At 50.1% G+C, this 24,185-nt stretch overlaps 1 long non-coding RNA gene, 5 other non-coding genes and 1 pseudogene across 6 annotated transcripts; 1 reads left to right on the top strand and 6 right to left on the bottom strand.

Moving 5' to 3' along the window:
• The first annotated feature begins 13,759 nt into the window (after positions 1 to 13,759).
• Positions 13,760 to 16,554, top strand: LOC149370820 (uncharacterized). The gene is made up of 2 exons (XR_016286266.1): positions 13,760 to 15,109; positions 15,913 to 16,554. It is a non-coding gene; the product is annotated as an uncharacterized LOC149370820 (long non-coding RNA).
• Positions 16,555 to 19,722: 3,168 nt separating this feature from the next.
• On the bottom strand, positions 19,723 to 20,936 carry LOC149370819 (uncharacterized; annotated as a pseudogene).
• A 312-nt stretch (positions 20,937 to 21,248) lies between these two features.
• On the bottom strand, positions 21,249 to 21,339 carry TRNAY-GUA (transfer RNA tyrosine (anticodon GUA)). The gene is given in 2 exon segments: positions 21,249 to 21,284; positions 21,303 to 21,339. It is a non-coding gene; the product is annotated as a tRNA-Tyr (tRNA).
• A 223-nt stretch (positions 21,340 to 21,562) lies between these two features.
• TRNAY-GUA (transfer RNA tyrosine (anticodon GUA)) lies at positions 21,563 to 21,653 on the bottom strand. The gene is given in 2 exon segments: positions 21,563 to 21,598; positions 21,617 to 21,653. It is a non-coding gene; the product is annotated as a tRNA-Tyr (tRNA).
• Positions 21,654 to 21,877: 224 nt separating this feature from the next.
• On the bottom strand, positions 21,878 to 21,968 carry TRNAY-GUA (transfer RNA tyrosine (anticodon GUA)). The gene is given in 2 exon segments: positions 21,878 to 21,913; positions 21,932 to 21,968. It is a non-coding gene; the product is annotated as a tRNA-Tyr (tRNA).
• A 223-nt stretch (positions 21,969 to 22,191) lies between these two features.
• TRNAY-GUA (transfer RNA tyrosine (anticodon GUA)) lies at positions 22,192 to 22,282 on the bottom strand. Its single transcript is given in 2 exon segments — positions 22,192 to 22,227; positions 22,246 to 22,282. It is a non-coding gene; the product is annotated as a tRNA-Tyr (tRNA).
• Positions 22,283 to 22,505: 223 nt separating this feature from the next.
• On the bottom strand, positions 22,506 to 22,596 carry TRNAY-GUA (transfer RNA tyrosine (anticodon GUA)). Its single transcript is given in 2 exon segments — positions 22,506 to 22,541; positions 22,560 to 22,596. It is a non-coding gene; the product is annotated as a tRNA-Tyr (tRNA).
• Between the last annotated feature and the right edge of the window lie 1,589 nt (positions 22,597 to 24,185).

Raw genomic sequence — 24,185 nt, 5'->3', positions numbered from 1 at the left:
CAGCGTATATTAAACTGATAGTAATCGGGGACCCGATCGTACCCAAAAGCAACGATGATACGCGTCGCCAGTCGTCGACTTGAGCGACGTCGGTAATGAACCCGGTCAGGAGCTGAGCAGTGCGATGTCAGTGCACGTTAAAGAACTCCAGGGCTTTGGGACGTTAAGCCCCATAAACCATAAACCAAACCAGTTGCGTCCAGTGGCCTCATGGGGACACTGTGCCATCCATACTGCCAGGTAGTAGCGACGGCAGTGCGGCAGTCAGGAAGACAGCGAAAAGAGCTCCCTCCCTAAAGACAACTTTACTGGGGCTGACCTGCGTCCACCGAGAACTGAGTGACTCGGCAGCAGCGATAGCGACAAGCCTGCTCGGTTGTGGTCTAACACAATGCGTGCCGCTCTCGGCCGAGCTAAATTTAAAGCTGGCAAGGAACTACGACACCAATGAAACTTCAACAATCTGGAACAATGTAAAAATAAATCTGGTCGCATCTCGCGTCACAAAGTAATGCCGCGGGTTTGGGCGTGAGCAAACATTACAAAGATTCGTGGCAATACAACGTGGTGCCGCTCTCCACTTCAGTTCTTCAAAGAGAACCCTGCACTCTGAACCTAGTTCGGGCACTCCAACAAATTAATACGTCAAGCTACCGTGTGACCTGCACAGCGTGCATTGCAGGGCGACTCAACCACAGAGTCTAGAATCTTGATTTAGATAGCTTACACGCGATGTCAGTAACGCCGTAGTGGTGCTACACCTATAAGTTTTGCGTCGCTCGTGGTCTCTGGAGCATTATAGAAAAGCACGCAGGTTTGCGTAGCGGAAAGTTCCAAGCCTATCAACACGACGGCCGCGAGTTGTCAGACTGCGCCCGTGTCGTCTTCTCTTTCATTGGTCCTTTGTCTGTTTTGCGCTGGTCCTCAAGATGAACTACTTCCAAGTCGCCCAATGCAGCATGTGCGCCAGACTTTATTAAAGCCTCATGCCGGTGTTAGGCCCGCAACAAAAGAACTCTAGCAAAAAAAAAAAAAACGACTGTCGAAATTATTCCGGAGACCGCCACTACACCACCTCTTTCGCTCTTTCTTCTTTCACTCCGTCCATTATCACTTCCCTTACGGCGCGGTTCAGGTGTCTACCGAGATATGGGAGACAGATACCGCGCCATCTCATTTCCTCAAAAACTAATTTACCAGTTGATTACACGATGCGATGCGGCAAATCTAAGTTAGCAGTCTTGGTTGTACATTTCGCATTTACATTGATCGTCGCCTTTTCATTGCACCTTTGAATTTGATTGCGCCATTACTTTTGAAGCGAAAAGCTTCACTACGAGGGTCGGAGCCGAGCTTCGCGTATGCCGTATGCCGCGACCGAGTGACGTCACTACGTCACCTGACGTTTCGACGCAGCGGTGCGCTACTGCGCATGTGCGCCGCCTTCTCACCGCCGCTACTACTGCGCGCGCTCCTCTCCTCCCTGCGGTGACCTTTCGTTGCAGCCGCGTGTTGCCAAAGCCACCTAGACTACCACCTAGACTACTCAAGGCCTCTCCGCTTGCTCCGTGACGTCACGCTAGTTGGCCGTCCTCCGCTCGCGGCTGCGGGGTTTAGCCGGCAGTTTTCAGCGCATTATTTTACTACCCGAGGTACAATGACTGTAGTAGTGAGCCGATAAACATGAGTTAGCGACTGAAGAACAGCTTTTGAACCGCGCGCTAAATTTCGCTTTATATCTACAGTGTTAACTTATAATCTGTGTTTACTTTCGTGACCCTCGCGATACACTTCGTGCTGCAGCTAAGTGATTCGATTTTGTTATTTCATGATAATACTTGTGACAAAGAACTGCATTGTTACAGTTCCTGCTCTTCACTTCATCGCAGTTAGTTCATATTAAGACCAAAATATTATTCCCTAGACAGCATAGCATTAAAATGCAGTAGAATGCATGAAATGCAGTATCTAGCCACACCTCATGTATTGTACTGCTTTTTAAAAAAAAACAGTAAGTTTTTTGCCATTTTCGAAGTCGGATGACGTGAGATTGAAATAAACAAAAACAGTTAAGTCATGGAAACAAGTAACATGAAGACTACGTGAACATTTTATAGCTCTCGGTGCCTAGCATTAAAATATTTCATTTCTTTAATTTCTTTTAGCTGCCTGGCAGCTAACTTCCGATTGCTGGCCTAAATGGCGTCATTCTTCAATTTCAATGCTATAGTTAGTGCAGCCTCGCCATGCCTATAGTCAAAGATGTTGTCAGATCCGGAAAGACTGTGACAGCACATTTCACATATGGAGACGGCTCAGTTTCTAAGCTAAGAAACATGATGGACTTTTCGTTCGCAATGACTCTCCGAAACTTGGTATCGCAAATGTTGACTAGCTTCATTTGCAATACTTCAAACGAAGACACTGAATTTATGGGTTTTTCTTCCTCGCTTGCCTTGACAGCTTGATAGTTGATGCCTTGATAGTTGATGGCTTCCTGGATAGCGTCATTTTCCCAACGTGCTCTCTTTCTTGCTGTGGACTCGCGACACGAAGGTGTGGAAGAAAGGTACGATGGGCGATTGGGGAACACCAAACGCACTTCATCATTTTGAAGTTGAACACCATCGCGCTTGGGCTGCATGGTTCTTCCCGTGTGTTTATCATCGTGTGAGAGCTTGAGATGAAGTCTTGCTCATAAAAATGGAGCTCGCATAACTGTATCAGGAATCTTATTTGTTACACCATGCAGTCCTCTCGAAGCCACTATTCAACAACTAACGCTTTTGTTCAGTTTTGGGCTTTATAGAACATAAGATAAGCAATCAAAAGCGGTTAAACTGCAGTTACACTTTGCAACGCATGGTTGGCTTAAAATCCTAGCGATGATCTACTATCATCAAAGTTTTCTGCGAGCTTCATTTCTGGGAAAACCAAACACCCTAAATTTTTGGCCACCGTCGTAATATCCGTGGCGCCCATGCACAAAGCACCGGCATATGTTGGGGCGGTTATAAAATGAGTGTGTTTTGCTTCAGCACCAGATCATGACTTCAACGCGCACAAGTGCAGAGAAAACAGTCTGACGACCTGCAGCTCGAAAACCGAGAAGCCGGAAAAGAGAAATATCAGTACGTTGGCTGCCTAACCTAACCACAGTGACACGATCCACCCCCGTCGCCTCCCAGGTGCCATGCTCCTGTGCTGCATCCGCCTGCGTTTCACAGAAGTCTCACCATCGTTCGCGGCAAAGCCTTTCGCAGTCGGGCAACTAGTGTGACGTAAGCCCCTGTGGAGAGGAGGAGTGAACAGGCCTTGATGTTGCCCGCGTCGCAGCCGGAAACCCTCCTCTCCGCATTCCTGCGGGCAGTTTTAACCGCGCCGATTTCCGTCTCCTCCTCCGCCTCCGTACAGGCAGTGTGTGGACGGCCGAACGATTCTACCGTTATCGTGGTGCTCCCAGTGCATTGTGCGCCAACTGCGACAGCCATGACGTCTCACCAAGCATAACTGAACCTTTTCGCTTGTATAGCCAGGCTTAACCACAGCTTAGCCACTGCCAAATTTTTTCGCCTGCGCTCCTGACATTGTGTACCCATGATGTCGAAAAAATCTGTCTGCCTGTGTGAAAAAGCGAACGATGTTAAAAAAAATGTTCAGGCACCAGTCCTTTATACAGAACGAGGCACAAACAAAAAACAAACAGAATAGCCTACCTTGGGTGGCATAAACCAAACCGCTGTTTTCAAAACTTCCTTTGAATGTCGGCAATTGAGGGGAACGTACTTCTTTCATGGATAATGTCTTACAGTTTAATTTAAGGCATGATATTTGGCACTGCACAGACTGCCAAGTAATTAGTTAATTTTGGCATTGTACAATAGCTAACTTCAAGTTCGTAGCATTTATGAATTGTGTAATATATTTAGACACTAGCCGTGTTCGTGTAACAAGAACAACTGGATGTTTATTCGTCAAGCAATTTTATACAAGTAGTCTGATGACGTCCAACGTCACGCGCGACGGCGTGAGAATGGAAACATAAACATAACACTTCCGCTTCCGCGTCACACCACTCAGCAGCAGTCATTGTACTACGCAGGATATTTGCTACCCACGGTGTCCCCGATCTCACTGGGGAGTGTAAGGAGATAGCGCCACCCAGCGGCGTTCGTGAGGAGAAGACAAAGCACGAGGAGCGCGTGCGGAGGGGAACGCGGGGCAGGTCGAAGAGGATTACGTGGCAGAGAAGAGAAGAGCGCGGTGGACGACGGACGTGGACGAGTTCTGCTGGCTCCCCGAGTTCCGGGCTTGGGCCTTAGCCGCAGACGTCCGGGCCACCAGACCTGGACATCCATCGTCGAGAGCCTCAACCACCAGGCCCAGGCGCCACTCTTCTCCGTCCATCCGTCAGCTGCTCCACACAGGCCGCTTCTGGCGCCTACGTGACCTTTTTCCGGGATACCAGACCTGGGAACCGTGCCGGGAGCCCACGAACGCTGACGCTGCGGTAGCGTTTCATCGACGTTGGAACGCCAAGAGACTCCTTGACTGCCCGACACCCAGCCAGTCCTCCCCGCTCGTTGCTCGAATAAGACAAGTAGTGTGAACTTTCCTCTTTGACTCTTTTTCCTGCATTTATCATAAGCACTTTGTTCTGTTCCCCCGTGTGTTTTTCCCGTGTATTGTTGCGTTGTTCTCTTGTTCCTTTCCTTTCTTCTCGCTCATATTGTAATTGGTTTCCTTTCCGTTAAAAGCCGCCTCGTTTATTGTTTGTACTTTGGTGTTTGTTGAAAATAAGACCTGCAATCTCACAGAGTCCTCACAAATTTGGCGTCCACTACGACAGGACGAGGTCGGTTATTATTTCTTTGCCTGTTGTGTTAATTTAGGCACAGTATGAGCGCGTCAGATTTGGTTACTTTAGGCGAGCGCATGGGCTTGTGCGGCGCGGAGTTACGAGCGTGGGTGGAGGACGAGCTTCGTAAGGCACGGGAAGAGAGAGCCGCTGAGCGTGAAGCTGCGAAGCAAAATTGGAGTTAGAGCGAGAAGCTACGAAGCAGAAATTGGAGTTAGAGGCACGGAATTTAGAGACGGAGCGTGAAGCTGCGAAGCAGAAATTGGAATTAGAGGCACGGAATTTAGAGACGGAGAAACAGAAATTGGAGTTAGAGGCGCGGAACTTGCAGCTACAAATAAGGCTCATGGAGGGTGGCGCAAATCCTCCGAGTGACCGTGGAGAGCGTAGCGTCTCATCGACCAGCTCCATTAACCCGCACAGCCTCATACCACAGTTCAATGAAGCGCGGGATGACCTCGATGCCTACTTAAAGAGATTTGAGCATGTGGCCACGGGGCAGGGTTGGCCAAAAGAAAAGTGGGCAACGGCGTTGAGCTTGTGCCTTGGCGGCGAAGCACTTAGGGTCTTCGGTCGGCTCTCGCCTGAGGATTCCGTGGATTATGATAAAGCGAAGCTTGCCTTGCTTCAGAGGTTTAGGTTCACCGCGGAAGGTTACCGAGAGAAGTTTCGCCAGAGCAAGCCCCAGGATGGAGAAACGGCCTCGCAATATGCTGCCAGGTTGTTTAGCTTCTTTGACCGTTGGGTCGAGATGCGGGGAGAAGGCCGCACTTTTGAGGTGGTTCGCGAGATGGTCGTGAGCGAACAATTTCTGAACAACTGTCATTCTCGTTTAGCCCTTTTCTTACGTGAGCGGGAGGGCAAGACAGTTGCCAAGCTGGCGGAGGCTGCCGATCATTTTCTTGAAGCACAACGGCAAAATAACTTGTTGGTCTTTAAAGAAAAGGGGGAGCACACGATAGGTAAAGCCAAAGACGAGATTTCAGGTCCACAGGCTCGCCTTCGGTGTTTTCTTTGTGACAAGACTGGGCACAAGGCGTCGGATTGTCGGACGAAGCCGAAGCAATTGTATTGCACCTGGTGCCGCGAGGTAGGACATGATGCCCAGTCGTGCAAAGCTAAGAGGCCAGGAGACCGTGAGGAGTCCTCCTGTTGCATGACACCTCGACATTCACATCCCGATAACCCTGCAGAGGTAACGCGCGTAGAGGGCCAGTTGGGGGAGATGGTCTGTCCTTCCAACCCGGTGGAGACTGCTATGCCCGTGGGGCACGGTGAGGTGTTCGGCCAGCCTGGTTCGTTATTACGGGATACGGGCAGCACCGGTATTGTTGTGCGTGAGTCTCTTGTACCGCCAGCGGCACTAACAGGGAAAAAGGCTACATTATTCTTGGCCAATGGGACCCGTGTAGAAGTTCCGGAAGCGGAGGTGGTGATTTCTTCTCCATACTTCTCGGGTAAGGCCATCGCGCGCTGCTTGTCTACACCCTTATACGACATTATAATAGGCAATGTCCCCGGGGCTAAACCTCCATTCCCGGTTGACCCGCCAGGTCTAACTGATCAGGCAGTTTCGCTTGCCATGACGAGTTCGGTCGATGTTCCTTCCCTTACGGTGACAGCAAAGGTTTCAGAGAGTAGTAAAAGCCCCACTCTGAACACACTCCACTTGTCACGGCCGGAGTTTCGCCTCAAACAGGAAGAAGACCCGACCTTAGAGATGTGTCGCAGGAAGTTGGGGCAAATATTTCGTGGCAAGGGACAGACCGCCCACTCCTTTGATACAGATGACGGTGTTCTTTTCCGGTCGTACCAAGTGTGTCCCGGCCAAGTCGTTGAGCAAGCGGTGGTACCGAAGGGCTTACGCACGCAAGTTCTTAAGTTGGCACATAAGAGTGCATTATCCGGCCATCATGGAATACGGCAAACAATAGCTAGGGTGCTCACTGAGTTTTACTGGCCCGGTGTACAGGCTGACATTAAGAGTTATGTCAGATCGTGTGACATGTGTCAGCAGACTGTGTCGAAGGCAAGGGAGAACAGAGTGAATAACATCATAGGACGGGAACATGTAAAATCATGGTGGAAACTGAGGTCGGTGTGGAGAAAACGGTTTCACAAAGGAAAACGGAAGTATTAGTATTAGCCGGAAAAGTTCTCGCGACGGTGATGTGGTTTGATGGGAACAATGGAATACGGAAGAATGTAGCCCACACCTATTGTTGGAATTGTTTTTGTTTGTTCATGTTTGTTTTTGAGTGTCGGCTATCTACTTTTTATGTTTTCCGTGTTTCTTCGCCCTCTATGGACGCTTTACGTTGACTTTCCATGTGCTCTCTGTGCTGTGTGTGCGAAGGTCTGTGAACGCTTCGAACATTGACGACCGTCGTATTGTGTGTGGTGTGTAGTGTGCGCGCTGTGGTGCGGTGTTCTGTGTTGCGATCGTCGAACGCGTCTGGTGTCGCTCTCCTGAAGTTGAGTTCTTTCCCTTGGAAAAAACTTCCGAAGAGGGGGCCTTCTGTAAGGAGATAGCGCCACCCAGCGGCGTTCGTGAGGAGAAGACAAAGCACGAGGAGCGCGTGCGGAGGGGAACGCGGGGCAGGTCGAAGAGGATTACGTGGCAGAGAAGAGAAGAGCGCGGTGGACGACGGACGTGGACGAGTTCTGCTGGCTCCCCGAGTTCCGGGCTTGGGCCTTAGCCGCAGACGTCCGGGCCACCAGACCTGGACATCCATCGTCGAGAGCCTCAACCACCAGGCCCAGGCGCCACTCTTCTCCGTCCATCCGTCAGCTGCTCCACACAGGCCGCTTCTGGCGCCTACGTGACCTTTTTCCGGGATACCAGACCTGGGAACCGTGCCGGGAGCCCACGAACGCTGACGCTGCGGTAGCGTTTCATCGACGTTGGAACGCCAAGAGACTCCTTGACTGCCCGACACCCAGCCAGTCCTCCCCGCTCGTTGCTCGAATAAGACAAGTAGTGTGAACTTTCCTCTTTGACTCTTTTTCCTGCATTTATCATAAGCACTTTGTTCTGTTCCCCCGTGTGTTTTTCCCGTGTATTGTTGCGTTGTTCTCTTGTTCCTTTCCTTTATTCTCGCTCATATTGTAATTGGTTTCCTTTCCGTTAAAAGCCGCCTCGTTTATTGTTTGTACTTTGGTGTTTGTTGAAAATAAGACCTGCAATCTCACAGAGTCCTCACAGGGAGGGGCTTCAGCTGCAGGAGTTCCGATTTATTTGGAGAGCAACGGAGGCCTGTGTTTGCTAAATGGGTGGTGGTGATGTCTATGGCGGATTGCAGGATATCCTGGGCTGTTCCAAGGGATCCTCCCGTTAGTCCGCCTGAGCCGCACGGAAACAGGACAACGTCTACTGCGACAGCTACGTCTCAATCCACCCATTCCCACCCCAACAAGTCCTACACCTTACATGATTTCTCTGCGCACGCAGGATCCCATATATCAGAAGCCCCTACCGCGCAATATGAGCGCTAGTCTCCATCAGGGTAGGCGGTAGGCACGAGCGAGCTATTACACCTAAACATACAGCAACCGCTCCGATATCCTTTATGTCGACGCGGCACAAAATTCTAAACCAGGATATTTCACGGCAGTCGCAGCCTATGAAGAATGCACAGTGGGAGCCGCCGCCACTATCCGAACTAATTCGCCTGCAGAGGCGGTAGGAGCCGCCATCGCACTTGCCCTGGCCCACTCCACTACTGACAAAAACGTAACCGAAATTTGCACAGATTCTCAGGCCGCGTACCGCCACTACCTAAAAGCACATCGTATTCTTGCCACGGCCATCTCTCTCGACCGAACGATTACTCTGTCGTGGGTCCCTGGGCATGCCTCGATCCCCGGTAATGAGCGCGTTCATGCGCTGGTTTGAAAACTCTCCTTCCGGACCCCGGATGATCAGGCACCCAATCCTGCTCAAGAGGACCCATCGGTCCTCTCTACATATCATCAAATCACCACATTCTACAAACTCAGTCGCATGACACTGCCACCACCCCACAGTACCTTGTCGCCCTCATCCAGCGCCACATGGCGACAATTACAGACAGGCTGCTTTATTCCCCCCACCGTCTCTCATGCTTTCACCCCACCTTTCCTCCTGATTGTAACACCTGTGGCGTGCCCAGATACACACTTTTCCACTACCTTTGGGAATGTCATTCCCCAAAGGCAGTACCCCCCCATCCCCAATCCCACTCATTCTTCCTGGGGGGCTGCTTTACGTACCGCTCAGCTCGCCGGCCAGAAATGGCTGGTGGATCGGGCTTGACGTGAAGCACAAGCCCGTGGACTCCTGGACCAGTAGGGGATACCCTGGAATATTTTTTTTGTGTGTGTGTAATAATGTTGTTTCCATCGATCCAGCCTTACGAGGCCGACGGCTTTTCAGCCGAACGAGCTGCATCCGCTGTCGCGTAATATTGAAAGCAGCACGTCATGGGCAGTGGCCAAGACGCGAGAATGTCACGCCGGGATCGTGAGCTATCAGCACGGTGCGCGACTAGCCATGGGACTACGCAAGCCCTGCGCCGCGGAGCCCTGTGCTCACAAGAACTGTACAGCCAACATTAGCAGTTGCATGTTCGGTGCTGCTCAGGGGTAAGCAGTATGTTTTTATTGGGATTTTTTTTACTCGATATACGATATCGCTGACTGTCCCCGCTCGCGAGTAGCGCACGGTAAAGTAAAAACGTTAGCGAAAGTGGCCTCTGGCTAGGAGCAATGTTTACAAGGAATACTAGAAATCACGCTTATGCACCTTGAGTCGCAGGCGTTGGTAGATCCTGATGACAGCAAATATGTATGACTTATTCTGCTGGCAACACGACGGCCCTGCCGACGCACACAAGTCTGCTAATGCATCGTGTGACAAATGCGGAAGGGCTTCTAAATCGTTTTTCCACATCTCATGGTCAGAGTTCGGAAAACGCCGATGTTCCGCCATGTCAACGCATGTTGCGCAAAAAACTTCGGCACGCAAAGACTCTATGGCTGCTCCGGGCACACGGAGCATGTAGACGGTGCTAACGGTGCTCCGTGGTTCTCGACGTAACCAAGATGACGCCCCAAATTTTGCGCCCAGTGTTGGCCGACGTACAAGCAATTTTGCATATCACCTATTGTACTTTGTATAGTAACCATGCAACCAATTAAAATGATAGTATAGTGATGCTCCAAGTAAGTGGGACTGAGGTTAGTTAATTGCGTAATTAACCGATTAGCCTAATTAACCTTTCTAGTTAGACCATATAGGTAAATAAAACCGAGTAGGAAACTGGTCGAGTTGGGGAATCGAACCGGGGTCTCCGGAGTGCGAGAGGAGCACGCTAACCACTCCGCCATGCCAGCTCGATGGTTTGGAATAAACAAAGGCGCATCTAGTGAATACGGTGTCTTCGTTCATTCCCGTCTTCCTCTCTTCCCATCAGGGCGAGGTTCAGGTGTGCACCGAGATATGGGACAGAGATACATTTCTTTACCTCAAAAACCAATTTACCGACGAGCAAGGCGTACAGACGAACGGGCGATGGCGTTCTGTGGACTCCCTGGCAGCGTTGCAAGACGCTGTCGCGTTTCACTCTTAGTTAACATGTTAACCACACATCAGTGACACAAGCAGCAACACCGCGCTTAAGGCTTTCGCCTCACCGCACTTTAGGTCAACAAAGTGCCCCGCTGAATTTTAAGCATGAAATGCTTTTAGCTCTCGTTGTCGGCAGTGTGGTGACGTCACACCGAGACCGACAGCCAACATCCGGGCACTGAATTCCACACATCCGGGAGCTGAAACGAGAGCATCCGGGCACTGTACGAGATTTAACGAGACTCTCTAAGCCCTCCTACAGGACCGGCATACAAGCGCCGGTAGCTTCGCGCCGAACGGGTGGTGGCGCTCCTCCCTTCCTTTAGCGGCAGCTGCCCACACTGTAGTGCAGTGTCTTCTGACACTTATCACATGGTGTGGGCCTGCCCCTCCAACCCCGCTATTCCCCCTATCCCCAACCCAACCCGGAAGGACTGGGAGGCGACCCTGCTCGGCTGCCACGACTTACAGGCCCAACAAGCCTTAGTCGGGCGCGCCCGGGCGGCGGCAACCGCCACTGGGGTCCCATACTAGGGACCTCCACCTAGTGTTTGTAAGGATCGGTCCCTTACGGGCTGATCCAAACATACCTCCTGCTCATTCGTAATAAATGTTTTCACCACCACCACCTCCCTTCCTGTACGGTGGGGTTCGGGTGTCCACGGAGATAAGAGAATTATTGCGCCATTTCCTTTCCTCAAAAAGCATTGCGTTCAAAGGGCAGGGCATCGCGCCGAACGGGTGGTGGCGTTCCGTGGACTGCCTGGCAGCGCTACAACACGCTGTCGCGTTCCACTCCTAAAGGTGAAGCTTAAGTGTCATTAATTAGCAGTTAATTAGTATTTAGTCATTAATCAGTAATTAATCACTAATTAGTAATTCGTCATTACTTCGTCACCAATTATGTGTGAAATCCAGTGGTGACGTCACCAGTGTCACATAGGTAAAGAGGTGCAGAAAGCGCTTTCGCCTCTACGCACTTCGAACGTGCTGCATATACACTCTTGTCAGGCCTGCGTCTCGTCGTGTCCCCGCACGCTTCTTCATCGTCCTGCATTTCAATGCCGCCACCGTCACAGCTGCTTAATCCAAGCAATGGAGACTGATGAAAGCAGAGGTAGGAAGCGTTTTGCGGAAAGCGATCGCTTTGCGAGTGATTCGCCGCAGCAGAAGACTGCTCGCCCCTGCCGACAACACCATCAACGTGTTATGCCCGTAAACATTTCATGCTTACTCTACTCTCGGTTACGGGAGAGGCAGAGATTTTTTTTCTTTGCGCTTTCGGAGAACTGGTTTGGAAAGAGATGAGGATTAAAACTGAAGGACGCTTAAGCATCGCCTTTCAGCGTGGAACGCGACAGCAGCGCTGCCAGGGTGTCCATGGAACGCTCTCGCTCGTTCGACGCGACGCCTTGCCCTTTGGACAAATCGAATATTTTTTTCTTGAGGAAAGGAAATCACTCAGTAACACTCGCTGATCTTGGTGAACACCCGGACCGCGCATGATAAGAATTTTTTTGCGCTTCCCCCGATTATAGGTCGCCGATTTGAATCCCTGCCGCGAGCTAGGCTCTAACTTGACTAGTAAGTTTATGCTGCACGGAACACTAAATGCTACTAAACTATTCGGAACACTCTGCGGCAACTGTTGGCACGATACGATTGTTTTTACGCAGCCCCGGATTATTTTCCACACGCAGCGCCGACTACTACTACTACTACGCCGACGGCATTTCGATCCGAACGAGCTGTATACCTTGTTATGTACCTTGTAAGTCCCATGCAGTTTAATGGCGCAGACATACTTTCCTCTGCTTGAGAGGTTTGGTTTGGTTTATGGGGTTTAACGTCCCAAAGCGACTAAGGCTATGAGAGACGCCGTAGTGGAGGCAGTGGAGGGCTCCGGAAATTTCGACCACCTGGGGAGCTGCCTGGCTAAGTCCGCCATGCTCGGTGCCTTCTGGTACCTCTGCTACTGTTGAACCACCCCTCCGTGCCATAAGGCGAGTGCAGACTACAGTTTTTAAGGCGGAAGCCTTTAACACGGCCGCTAGATACAAAGCACCTCGCTTTGCGCTTTGCATCAAGCGGCCGTGCCTTTAATGTCTCATCGTTGTAAGTAGGAGTTGTCGACAGGAATGTCACGCTTTTCAATTTGTAGAAACGGTCGTGACGTCACAGTGCGCGAATTTCAAACGGGGACAATTGTACTTTAGCAAGTAACCATGCAACCAATTGAAGGGATCGTATAGTGATGCTCCAAGTAAGTGGGACTGAGTTTAGTTAATTGCTTCAGCCTAATTAACTTTTGTAGCCAGGCCATATAAATAAATAAAACCGAGTGGACAATTGGTCGAGCCCGGGAATCGAAACCCGGTCTTTGGAGTGAGAGACGAGCGCGCTATCCACTCCGCCATGCCAGCTCTTTTTTTGTCTTTATTGCCTGTTTCCGCCATGCCAGCTCGATGGTTTGGAATTAACAAAGGCGCGTGCAGTGAATACGGTGTCTTCGCTCACTCCCATCCTCCTCCCTTCCCTTCCGGAGAGGGTTAGGTGTCCACCGAGATATGAGAGACAGATGCATTTCCTTTCCTCAAAAACCAATTTACCGACGAGTGAGGCGTAGAACCGAATGGGCGATGGCGTTCTATGGACTCCCTGGCAGCGTTCCAAGACGCTGTCGCATTCCACTCTTAGAGGCGAAGCTTAACGTCTTAACCACACATCAGTGACCGCACTTTAGGTCAAATAAGTGGCCCCCTGAATTCTGACGGGTGTCCACCGAGATATGTGAGGCAGTTACTGCATAATCTCCTTTCCTAAAATAGAATTTTCATTCTCTTCATTACGGGCCCTCTTTGACTTTGGTTGGTTGGTTTATGGGGTTTAACGTCCCAAAGCGACTAAGGCTATGAGAGACGCCGTAGTGGAGGGCTCCGGAAATTTCGTCCACCTGGGGTTCTTTAACGTGCACTGACATCGCACAGTACACGGGCCTCTAGAATTTCTCCTCCAAAGAAATTCTTCATTAAAACTTCCTGTTGGGCGAGCTGGTAGTTCATATTGAATTAGAAATATTATAGCGCAAACAAAGACACGGACAAAAAAGAGAGGAAACACACACACAAGCGCTAACTTAGCGCTTGTGTGTGTGTTTCCTCTCTTTTTTGTCCGTGTCTTCGTTTGCGCTATAATATTTCTAATTCAAAAAAAAGTCTAGCCGCCGCGACCGGGATCGAACTCGCGTCTTTTGGGTCAGCAGCCGAGCACCATAACCGCTGAGCCACCGCGGCTTTTTTTTTTTTCTTTATTGCCTGGCTTTGACATTACACAACAAAATGGCGGGACACAATGAACACTTGGTGTTGATATAGTCAGCCTGCCAGGGGCTGGCTTCGTCACATTAAAATTCTTTTAGGGCCATCAAAGGCTCCACCCTTCACAGCCACTCGGGAGCCTCGCCAACAGATTTGACACTCTCAACAAACCGGTGCACAGTTTCACGAAAATAAATTCGTGCAGGCCTCGCGTCGGGATCACATTAATATCCTGCCATTCTCGCGCGCCAAATACTGTGGAGGCCCAGTAACATTATCAGATCGAAAGGTACTCCGTCCTCGTTTTCAATGGGCAGATACCGTATTCCATGGCGGTGAAGTGGAAATTGTTTCTTTATAGTCCTTTGAAGTACGTCCCAAAAGTAAACCCCTTCCCAACAATGCAGAAAAACGTGATCTATCGTTTCTGGTTGCTTGCAGATAAGGCAGTGATGACCCCACGGAAGAAATAAGCCCTTATCCTGTAAAAACATTTTGACTGATAACGTTCCTGTGTGCAACTTGAAAAAAAAAGTTTTAACCCCTGGGTCGACGTGCATTCCCTTTACCCTCTTTAACACATTCCTTCCAGGGCCTCCACTGTACAAGGCCCTATACATGGGTTCCGGCAAGACAACTTCACATAAATCCTTATACAATTTTTGCTTGTTCACTGTAGATAAATATTCGTTGGAAAACCTCGTTGAGAGAAACCGGACACTTGCGACAACTTCTCTGAAGTACCCAAAAATTCCGCCCGATAGGGTTTCGGTTGCAACAACAAAGTCAGGCAGCGCTCGCCCCAGCCTTACTTGGCACACGGTGCGCAAAAACGGATCACTGACATCACGCAGAAACAAATCTGTTAGCAATCTGCCGCAAGAAAAGGTGTCCCAGACCAATACCTCCTAGAAAGACTTCAGGCCTGCGCGCTCCCAAATGTCACGTGACCAACGTCATTTCCGGTAGGCGATCGCCTCTTCGAGAGTCGGGAGGCGCGCGCGCACGAAACGAACCGACGAACCCCACAGTCGGCGCGCGCGGACCAGCGGCAGGAAGCCTGCCGTTGCGTGCATCGTTCTGGCGTCGTTCTGTGTTTCTGCACTGGGTGCGCGTTCCTGCGCATGATCGGCGCGCGTGGTGGTTGTCAAGGAGTGAAGTGCTGCTATCAGCATGCCTTACAAGTGCTGTGTGCCGAAATGCCGGGGAAACTACGACGAAGACTCGAAAATTCAAGTCTTCTGATTTCCGAAGGACGATTCCCCGCGGAACAACTGGCTGCGTGCAATACCACGCAAGGACTACCAAGTTACAGCTTCTTCAAGGGTAAGAACTGCTTTAATTAGCTTGTTGTGTACCTTCATGCCCGCTTTTACGCTGCGCGAAGTTCATTGTCAGTGCGAGAATATTGAGCGTTAGGCCTAGAATCCGTTGTGCCGCATAGAAGGACGAGGCGACTCTCAGAATGCTTCCTACGGCTGACAAGCGAAATTCTTTCGTGTTCATATTAAGGCGAAAGCCTTTAATGCCTCATACTGTCGTTAGCAGACGCGCCGGCTGGAATTTCGACAGACGCGTCGGTAGGAATTTCGACAGACGCGTCGGCAGCCGTGTCGACAGACGCGTCGGCAGGAATTTCGACAGACGCGTCGGCAGGAATTTCGACAGACTCGTCGGTAGCAGTGTCGACAGACGCGTCGGCAGGAATTTCGGCAGACGCGTCGGCAGCCGTGTCGACAGACGCGTCGGCAGCAATGTCGACAGACGCGTCGGCAGGAATGTCGACAGACGCGTCGGCAGCCGTGTCGACAGACGCGTCGGCAGCCGTGTCGACAGACGCGTCGGCAGGAGTGTCGACAGACGCGTGCACGTTAAAGAACCCTAGATGGTCGAAATTATCCGGAGTCCTCCACTACGGCGTCTCTCGTAGCCTGAGCTGCTTTGGGACGTTAAACACCAAATACCATGTGTTTTCTGCGAAAAGTGTTCGTTCAGCCTGTGCTTGCATCAGGAAAGAATCTGCCAATACAAAAAAAAAAACTACCTTGAGCACGTATACATAATTAATGTCCTTTCGGAGACACTGTGATATCTTTTTGTGGTACAGTCCCCTGTTTTCGGTTTTGCAGGTCTGTGCGCTGCACTTCCATGAGAGCTTTATTAAAAAAAACAGTCTATCATGACCCAAGGACTGGAAAGGTTATCGAGACCACTTTGCCGGTGCCACGACTGGACCCTAGCGCTGTGCCTTCAATATTCAAGGACTGCCCATCGTACTTGTCCACACCACAGTGTTCCAAAAGAAGAGAGGAGCATGTGCTTGTTTGTATGTGGAGTGTTTATTGCTTTGATTTGTTCTCGCAGTGCCATATTATGTGAAGTAACCAAGTTCCTCATTCTAGTCGATTGCAATTGTTCTTCATCATATATGTTTTGTGCTTAACCGTATGTTGCTAAAAGTTTTGTGTTATTTTGGACTGCGAACCATGACTGCCTTCGTTTGCTTGATGTTTGTTGCAGTGACCTGTTCTACTGTATGTGACATGGTCTAAGTCTTAAGTGTGACCATGAGTACAATTTATGTTTTCATATTTAAAGGGTATGTTTGTTTTACAAATCTGTGGTTACTACCTGGCAGTTCAATTTTGTTACCTTGATGCTTCATTAGTTCTGTGTACTGTATGTATATTATATTGTCTTACATTTATTTATAGCGCCTTTGCATGCCCATGACCAATAAACCGAAATTTGTCTTTTGGTTGACGACTAAATTTTGCCTCATTCTTGAATATTCAGCAAACAATAAACTCCCCATGGGAGCAGTAATTGTAGAATGCTGCAATAGGCACCATTACACAGTTTTGCATGAAGGTGACGATCGAGTTGCTGTTGCCTCCATCATCCCGAATTCACGTGACGCACGCCGCTGAAGCCGAAGCCAGCGAAGCGAAACAACTGCACTGCAGAATTCTCGCGTTTTGTATCAGTTATTCGCTCACCTAGAGTAGTTTGTCAATCTTACTTCTCTAAAAAGTGCACTGCAGCTGACCAGGCCCCTAGTTATTTCACAGCAGGCTCTTCCTTTCTTTATAAATGAGCGCACGCCTATCTTTTTGTACGCTTGTAAAGCGGTCGCACTCGCGCTTAATACAGCGGTCGATAGAGAGGGACTAAACCATCCTAAAAAAGCGACACCAAGCGCTGCGGAGGAAGCGAGCGACGCGGCCATCCGCCTACTGGATGTGACGTCACTCGCGCAGCGCGCAGGCCTCAAGTCTTTCTAGGAGGTATTGCCCAGACCCACTCCACCATCCTTCACTTTTCTAAACAAATTCGTCCGGCTGCACCTTTCCCATTGTGCAGCCCACACAAAAACAGCAAACATTCGATGTAGCTTTTGTATGCTCATTCTTCCACAATGCAACACTTGCATCGCATACCACACCTTACTGATAAAGAAAAGGTTGCACACGGTGGCTCTAGCGAAAATTGATAAGCCTGTTCCTTTCCATCTTTCCGCCTTCTCACGGGCATCCTGGGTCTGCACTCTCCAATATATTTCGCTATCACGATAGCTTTCTAGCGGTACTCCAAGGTACTTCGTTGGTGTCTTCACCCAGGGTACGTTTGCAAAGTGGTCCATCGTCGTTTGCCATGCTCCGTGCCAGAGCCCCACTGACTTAGACCAGTTCACTCTGCTGCCTGAGGTTTTGCAGAATTCAGCGACACATTCAACGGCCTCTGTTACACCTTCTCGATTAACGGAAAAAACCGCTAAATCATCCGCATATGCCAGCAGCTTCACCTCCGCAGCTTGAAGCCGAAAACCAGTTATTCTCTCGTTTTCGATGATGTCCAAACACACAGTCTCGATGTAGATAGCAAACAGAAGAGGGCTGAGGGGGCAGCCTTGACGTACCGAACGCTGCACACGAATGGGGGCCCTCAGACTCTGGTTAACAATCAATCTCGTCGTACAGTTCCGATACGCCAAGGCGACTCCCTCCCTGATGACATAGCCAACATTCACGTAATCAAGTATGCACAGCAAAATTTTATGTGCGACACAGTCGAACGCCTTTTCGAGATCAAGCTGCAAGATGGCAACGCGACTATTTGTAAAATCACAGCACTAGAGCACACATCTTGCCTTGTGTATGTTAGACAGAATAGACCGGCCTTTTATCCCACACGTTTGATGGGGGCCAACAATTTCCTGGATTACACACTGTAACCTTTGCGCCAACACTTTCATATAAATTTTATAAACAACATTCGTGAGAGCGATTGGCCTGTACCCTGTTACGTGTCGTAACTTGTCAGCTTCATCCGTTTTGTGAATTAAGACAGTGTGTGATTTACCATAGGAAGGAGGCAATTGACGTACGTCGTAAGCTTCATTAAAGACAGTCTTCAACACTGGCGCGATTCTGCTCTTAAATGATTTGTAAAACGCCGCGCTTAACCCGTCTGGTCCTGGTGATTTCCCAGAATTTAAATCGTCTATTGCCATTTCTACCTCTGATTCGGTTATTGCGAGCTCTAAAACGTCTTTCTGCTCGTCGCTGAGTCGCCGCAATGCCTCAAGAAACCTGTCCTTAAACGTATTCATGTCTGCATCCTGTAATGCGAAGAGCGCCTGATAGTATTCAAAAAACGCACGCTGTATGTGTTCGTTTTCGTCTGATAAAATGCCAGCCCATTCTATGCTATCGATGTGATTTCGCCGAGCATGATCCTTTTCAATTCCTAACGCTCGTTTCGACGGCGTCTCCCGTGCTGCTACATCTTCCGCTCTGGCCCGCACCAACGCTCCATGAAAACGGTCCTCTTCTATTAGTTGAATTTTTTGTTTTATTTTCCTGATGTCATCGATCCATTTACCAGGTGCTTCACTTTCCTTTTCTAGCAGTTTTGCAAGCATACATCTTACATTGCGTTCGTTTAGATTCTCTTCGTACGCAATGGCACTAGACCGTTCAACTGCTTTAATTTTAACCTGTTCTTTGCAAATTTCCCACTGTTGCCATATTTTCAGCTCACTACTAGGCTCTATTTTGCTTATATCTTCAATTACTGCACAGCTAAAGTCATCGTCCTTAATTAGCTTGTTATTTATTTTCCACAGATCCCAACCAAAAGCACTGCCCCGTTTTTTCAATCCTATCCCACATACTACTAAACAGTGGTCCGAAAAAGCCACCGGCACTATATGGTAACTGTTGCATTTTGGAATCACATCCAGCGACACATAAATGCGGTCAAGCCGAGCATGGCTTGTCCTCTGAAAATGTGTGTACTTCACACCGCACGCGCCTTGCAAACACTCTGCCACATCCTCAAGGTTCCATTTATCTATGATTTGCGACAGTATCTTCGTACTTGCGTCCCTGAACACCCTTGCACTGGTCTTATCGCAGCCACTTAGGACGCAATTGAAGTCGCCCATGATGATAAGCTGTTTCTCGGAACAAAGACGCTGTTCAACACTTTGAAAAAACGCAGCCCTTTCGTCCGTAACATTTGCTGCGTACACACAGACAATTCGCCACTCAATGTTGTTCAATGTGAAATCGATAGCGACACAGCGACCTGACGGACACGAGAAATGAGCTTGCACGACAAGACCCGGCAACTTGATTACAAAAAGCACGCTCCCAGCAGATGTACCTATCGCATGACTCACTACAGCGTAGAATCTAGACATGAAGTTCGCACCATGCTCCCGGTCTCTTCCTCCCCTTCTACTTTTGTCTCCTGCACGGCCAGTAAGTCAATATCGTGCTCTGTTAAAAGCCGGTAAACTTGGCTTTGCTTTTTCTTTCCTGCCAAGCCCCTAACATTGAGTGTGGCTACTTTCAACGGGGTTACAGAAGCCATTGTCGCAAATAGTGAAGAGGCCAAGAGCATGGTGCTTACCCCACACGTCTAGCACATGGCTAGACGCCGTCGTTGCCACCGGAGCCATCCGGTGCAGGCCCCTGACCTTGCCGCGGGGCTGCCTTATCGCCGGCACGCTTTTCCGCCAAAACGTTGGGTTTCGGTCTGAAAGATGACCGTCGAGATTGAGCAGTTTTTGCTGGCGGCTCCTCACCACTGAGAGCTGCCGCCTTGTCCCCTTCGTTGTCGGTCAGGCCATGAGAGCGCTTGGCTGGGGCGGTGCCGCTCGCTGAACGGGCGCAGCTCTGGTCCTGCTGTTCCTCGCTGATCATTGGCTCGGCGTCCTTAGTTGCCAAGACATTCTCCCTGTCTGCCGACGTGCTCGCCTGACTCGAAGGTAATTCTTCCTCTTCGAGTGGCTTCCTTTGGTTGCCGGGTCCACTAATGTCTCCGCTGGGAGGCCCTGATGCGTCGGTCGTCCCAGCAGCCTTGCCAACTTCCACGGCTCCTTTCGCCGCCTCCTCCGCCTCGACGACGTCCATCAGAAGCTCTGCCGTGTCGTCTCTCGATACCGCACCGGTAGCCACCGCGTATGTGCGAACACACTCACTGTCACCGTGGCCATACCGCCTGCATTTGGAGCACCGGGGTACCTTGCATTCACGTCGAACGTGACCGGTGCCGCGGCACCGTAGGCACTGCATAGGCCGCCCAGGCACCACAACAAGGGCCAGCTCGCCGGCGACGCGTAACTGGTGTGGCAGGTCGTCAACCTTCATACCGGGTTTCAGCTTCAGGAGAACGGTCCTGGTTGTAGACCCCTTCTCCTTGACGCCTGAAACATGCCAACGCTCCCAGGTCACCTCCGTTACATCCCCAAAAGCCGCAAGAGCCGTCCGAATGTCGTCGTCGGCTACACCGTGCAGCATCCAGTGCAGCCGCAGTTTCACCTGTTGGTCGGCAGGATCGATGATAATGCAGCGGCGTCCTTTGACATCCAGTTCCTTTATCGCTGCCAACTTCTTCGTTGCCTCGGTACTGTTGAGCGTAACCGCCCAAACGTGGTTTACCTGATACGCCCCCAACGCCACAACGTCGGGGAGCGCACCAGCGTTGGCGAGGGCGTCACGGAAATCCTCGACCCTGTAGGGCCTAACTCGCACGTCGCCGTGCAAAAACACGGTGTTTAGAACAACACGACCGGTAGGCAACGCAGGCAAAATGATTTTGTACTCCTGTCCTTCCTTATCTTCAATCCTGTTTCCGCGGCCATCGATGGCCGCTATCGCCGCTCCGTGGGAGCTCATGATCCTGCGTCCGTACGCGCCAGTGGCCGGAAGTAGAATGATGAGCTATCGACGGGGACGGAGGCGATTCCGGCTTCTTTTCCTCAAGTGCGTCGCGGCCAGAAATTGATTCGGAAGGCGGTGCAGTGGTTTAACGGTTTACTATTGACGAGACAATGACACCAAGCGACCTTGACAGCAATTAAAAATCTTTATGTGACGAAGCTGAGCTGCCGGCAATAATTTGCAAATTATAGGTGCCTATTGGGCTGCCTGTAAAATATTAACAAAAAGAACACTCCGTCGAGCCGGATTCGAACCAGCGACCTATGGATGTCCGCAGAACGAAACCTCTACAGTCCACCGCTCTACCAACTGAGCTATCGAAGGGGACGGAGGCGACTCCGGCTTCTTTTCCTCAAGTGCGTCGCGGCCAGCAATACATTCGGGAGGCGGCGCAGTAGTGCAACGGTTTACTCTTGACGAGGCAATGACCCCAAGCGACCTCCACAGCAATTAAAAATCTTCATGTGACAAAGCTAAGCTGCCGGGAATAATTTACAAATTATAGGTAGCCATTGGGTTGCCTGTAAAATATTAACAAAAACAACACTCCGTCGAGCCGAATTCGAACCAGCGACCTATGGATGTCCGCAGAACGAAACCTCTACAGTCCACCGCTCTACCAACTGAGCTATCGACGGGGGACGCAGGTGACTCCGGCTTCTTTTCCTCAAGTCTGTCGCGGCCAGCAATACATTCGGGAGGCGGTGCAGTAGTGCAACGGTTTACTCTTGACGAGGCAATGACCCCAAGCGACCTTCACAGCAATTAAAAATCTTCATGTGACGAAGCTAAGCTGCCGGGAATAATTTACAAATTATAGGTACCCATTGGGTTGCCTGTAAAATATTAACAAAAATAACACTCCGTCGAGCCGGATTCGAACCAGCGACCTATGGATGTCCGCAGAACGAAACCTCTACAGTCCACCGCTCTACCAACTGAGCTATCGACGGGGACGGAGGCGACTCCGGCTTCTTTTCCTCAAGTGCGTCGCGGCCAGCAATACATTCGGGAGGCGGCGCAGTAGTGCAACGGTTTACTCTTGACGAGGCAATGACCCCAAGCGACCTCCACAGCAATTAAAAATCTTCATGTGACAAAGCTAAGCTGCCGGGAATAATTTACAAATTATAGGTAGCCATTGGGTTGCCTGTAAAATATTAACAAAAATAACACTCCGTCGAGCCGGATTCGAACCAGCGACCTATGGATGTCCGCAGAACGAAACCTCTACAGTCCACCGCTCTACCAACTGAGCTATCGACGGGGACGGAGGTGCCTCCGGCTTCTTTTCCTCAAGTGCGTCGCGGCCAGCAATACATTCGGGAGGCGGTGCAGTAGTGCAGCGGTTTACTCTTGACGAGGCAATGACCCCAAGCGACCTTCACAGCAATTAAAAATCTTCATGTGACAAAGCTAAGCTGCCGGGAATAATTTACAAATTATAGGTAGCCATTGGGTTGCCTGTAAAATATTAACAAAAATAACACTCCGTCGAGCCGGATTCGAACCAGCGACCTATGGATGTCCGCAGAACGAAACCTCTACAGTCCACCGCTCTACCAACTGAGCTATCGACGGGGACGGAGGTGCCTCCGGCTTCTTTTCCTCAAGTGCGTCGCGGCCAGCAATACATTCGGGAGGCGGTGCAGTAGTGCAGCGGTTTACTCTTGACGAGGCAATGACCCCAAGCGACCTTCACAGCAATTAAAAATCTTCATGTGACGAAGCTAAGCTGCCGGGAATAATTTACAAATTATAGGTTGCTCTTGACTTGCCTTTCGTTCGTTGCAACAAGAGCTCGAAGTTTATGCTACGCTCGGTACTTACGTCTTGCTGCGAGTGAAAGTAGGTGTTCACGCTTTCCTTCTTCACTTTCATTTTCAGTAAAAACCAAGTAGAACAGCCTTCAGTACCGGACTGTTCGAGGCTTTCATTATTTGCTGGGTCCCAAATAGCCTGAGTCGCTTTGGGACGTTAGTCGATTGGAGTGTGGAATCGACTAATAAAATCACAAGTGTGCTGTGTGAATGAAGATGTGTTTTTTTTTTCTATACTGTAACCTCCCTGCTGTAACGCCCTCGGGTGCTGCGTGGTGGTGCCTGAATAAAGAAACCAAGCCATGAATTCCTGGTATTTTATTTTCCACATAATCGGCAATTGCTTTTCAACTTTTTTTCCAAGCTCCTCCTAAAAAAATTACGCAGGGAACTCAATAGTACTTACGTGCTGTGAACGCCAAAGCATGCAGGAGAGGTATTCGTCTTCGACGATTGCCTACTGCTCCATTGCAGTGGTCATCGAAGCTGATCTGTTCGCGCAGCCCTAATGGAAGTTGGTGAAAACGACGATACCCAAAACCAAGAAGTCAGAGCCGCGAGGGAGTATCTCATTGAGAAATTCATCCGTGAAGCGGGCCACTTCATCATAGTTGCGATGTGATGCTCCGCTGATGTCCTTTCTTGTGCTGCTGCTGCTAGCATTCTTGGGCCAGCCATCTCCTATCAGGCCACCACCGCTACGGCTGGTCATGCCACAACCCTCTTAGTGTCCTGATGCCGCAAGGAATTATGCGACCGGATCCTCAGCCAATTGCACCGGGGCAAAAAAAGGCAATTCGCGCTTGTTTTTGCCTTATTTGGATGCGATATTCCAGTATACAGCATGAAAAACTATAGGATGCCGCTGCCAGCCCAATTTTCAGAAAAAGTGCTTCAGTCTCCCTTTAATCATCACCGTTTGCAAACTTCTTGAGCATATCATCCACGGCCGAGTCATTAACTACCGCGAACAACGTAACATTATCTTCAAATATCAGCTCGATTTCCGCAAGGGATTTTCACGTGACAGTCAACTAGCTGGCTTTGTTAATGACACAATAGAGGGTTTACAAAAGTAGGTCTGGCAACAGTGACAGGCACGCTGAACTCGCCTGACCCCGCGGTGGCGGCCATCTTTGGATCGCTTCGTCCGTCCGCTCCGTGTCCGTCCGTTAGTGCCCGCCGTTGTGTCCGTGCTTGTAACGTTGTCGCCAAGTGTACTGTGCGTGGAACGGATTTTCAATGTCAAGCGAAGTCCTTTCCTGGTCTAGGGACCTCTCTTTTGTCCCTGACGGTTTCTGCCAGCGACGGCTAGAGGCATAGTTTGAGAGCCGAGGCGTGGTGTGATGC

The sequence above is a fragment of the Amblyomma mixtum genome, chromosome 1 (genome assembly GCF_055824585.1).
Source record: "Amblyomma mixtum isolate Tamu chromosome 1, ASM5582458v1, whole genome shotgun sequence".
NCBI classification, from domain to species: domain Eukaryota; kingdom Metazoa; phylum Arthropoda; class Arachnida; order Ixodida; family Ixodidae; genus Amblyomma; species Amblyomma mixtum.
The sequence above is the reverse complement of the archived record's forward strand: the minus strand, read 5'-3'. Positions and strand labels throughout refer to the sequence as shown.